Source organism: Mercenaria mercenaria, chromosome 14, assembly GCF_021730395.1.
Source record: "Mercenaria mercenaria strain notata chromosome 14, MADL_Memer_1, whole genome shotgun sequence".
Lineage (NCBI taxonomy): Eukaryota > Metazoa > Mollusca > Bivalvia > Venerida > Veneridae > Mercenaria > Mercenaria mercenaria.
In genome coordinates this window covers 9,887,058-9,889,897 of record NC_069374.1, presented here as the reverse complement: position 1 = coordinate 9,889,897, position 2,840 = coordinate 9,887,058, and positions in this window count along the sequence as shown.

Below are 2,840 nucleotides of genomic sequence, written 5' to 3'. Positions count from 1 at the left end.
AAATAAATGTAATTTTCCTATGTAAAAACCCGTGTTTTATCAATTCCATTGCATAATTAATTGGTTTTACATGTTGGTGTTGAGTTTTACGGAGGTCAAATGCACCATGCGAAAAAGAGAACAAGAGCTGTCAGTGGACAGCGCGCTCGACTATTCTCAGTGCTTGATAGTATAATATAAGCAATGAGTAAAACTTTAACATTACAATAAGCATATTCTAAGTCGAAAAGAGGTCATAATTCAGTCAAAGTGCTTGATAGAGTTGCCTCCTCTTTTTTACAGACTGATGTCATGATGGTAAACAAGTATGCAAAATATGAAAGCAATATCTCAATGGACTTTGAAAATATTTTGGGTGGTACGCAAACTTTAACATTTATTCTAAGTCGAAAAGGGGCCATAATTCGGTCAAAATGCTTGATAGAGTTGCTTCCTCCTTTTTACAGACTGGGGTCATGATGGTAAACAAGTATGCAAAATATGAAAGCAATATCTCAATGGACTTTGAAAATATTTGGGGTGGTACGCAAACTTTACATTTATTCTAAGTCGAAAAGGGGCCATAATTCAGTCAAAATGCTTGATAGAGTTGCTTCCTCCTTTTTACGACTGGGGTCATGATGGTAAACAAGTATGCAAAATATGAAAGCAATATCTCAATGGACTTTGAAAATATTTGGGGTGGTACGCAAACTTTAACATTTATTCTAAGTCGAAGAGGGGCTAATCAGTAATGCTGATAGGTTGCCTCCTCTTTTTCGGATGGTGTCAGGGTATAAACAATATGCAAAAATATTGAACAATTCTAAATTTGGCTTAAATATTGTATTACGCTAAACAATAACATTAATGTAGATGTCAAATCTACGCTACCCTGGCATCTAAGATAGCTCCCATATTTTTCAAATGTCGAGTTAAAAATGCAATGACACATTCTCTTACCTCTGCCATATAATAGCAAGTTTTAAGTGTAATAATTTAATGTTAATTACAAATATCTATGCTCATTCTAATTATTACGTACAATTTTGTCTATGTCGTAATTTTCCATGCCTACTTATATGCCTATGCTAATTTCTATACTTTGCTGTAAATGTCTTTCTAAGCTTCTTTAATTTCGTTTTGTATCATTTTAAAACTTTTTTATTTGCTATTACATGTATCAAATGTTGTCTATTCGGAGCTCATGAAACTGTTGTACTGTGTAACTTGTTCATTCTAGTAGTCTTCGTTGCTCGCTTCAAATTGATTACTTGGTTTATTTATACTTGACAATTTGTATTTCTGTAATTCCCTTACTTTCTATTCAATATTCTAAATTATTACCCTACTGTTTATTAAAACTTGATGTACTATTGATTGACTGGTCGATCAATAGTAAAAATTATAAACCCTTCTAGCTATGCAATAACAATATTATTCCACTGTTCCAGTCATTATTTTGTTAATTTTCTTTGCCTTAATAAACTGTCATTATAAATATGATAAACTGATTCATGTCAAATTTTCTTTAAAGAAGTGACAAATTTCATCTAGTATTCAAAGGTTATACAACTATTCTGTAAAATCTGACGTAGAAAACATAAAAGCAGTCTGATAAATAGGGAAAATAACAGCATGTTTGCAAAATTGACTAGTTTTTGTGTAGGATTACGGATTGTAACTATAGGTAAGTGTTGTCCTGTTTGTCATGGCAATTTATTTGATGTCTAGACGTCGTATAATTACAATTCTTAATGGACAGTTTAATTCTAGTAAGGTCAATAGGTGACACAAGGATGCATGTGAGGTACAGATGTGATATTTTCCCCATACATTAATATTCTCAACTTGTTGTTCATGGTGGTGTGTGTGTGTGTGTGCGCGCGTGCATGCGTTTGCGTGTGCGAGTACACGGCGAGTGCATGCGTTTGTGCGTGCTTGCATGTGCTGTTGTTTATTGTTGTTTTTGTTTTGGATGGGGTTTGAATGATGCAAAAAGTCGTGTGTCGTATTCTAATTGCGGGTCGTAACGTTATATAAATCAGCTTGCATCAAGGCTTTCAGACTAGAAAATCGAATTTAATTACCGCCGTATTAAAAACAAAAACATGCTTTCCGGATACAATCAAATTGTTCTAAACAAGACCTCCAACTAAAGACTACAACTATTCATACTACCTGCAAAGGCCAGAGTTTTCTTTTCCCGTGAAACCATAATATTTACCTGTGATCAGAGACCACCTATTTATGAACCCTGTGTTTACTTTTCAAGTGTGATGCAGACAGGTTTGACTCTATTTTGTCCTTATCACATCTGAATAAATACGCCAATTAATTAGTTCCATAATGTTTTTATTCTTAATAGAATTATGCAGATTTAAAGCATTTAATGCAGCTGATATAGAGAATATAGGAAAAACACTACTTCCAGTGTTCATGTATGTAGTCACAGCCAAAAAGGGAGATAATAAAACAATAAATTCAATAATTCTTTGTACTGTGATAATCAAAGCTTTAAAAAAACTATAACATATATCTGAGGTATCAAGGAGAACCAAACATAACAAGGAATTAATGTACTCTTGAAAACGTAGCTAAATCTTACCGTTCGAATGTTGTAGACAATGTTTAAAGTTTTCAAAATCATTTTATCACTCTTTGTAATCGCATTGAAAAAGTATAACTGTATATATCTTGAATCAAAATGGAAGCCACACACAGATCCTACCCTTAATGTTTTCTACAAAAAAAATCAAAGGGCTAATGTAATTATTTACATTCATCGGATCATAAACGTAGAAGATTGCGATATAACACACTTTTGTATCAGTATCATCCACATATCAATAGTTCCTCAA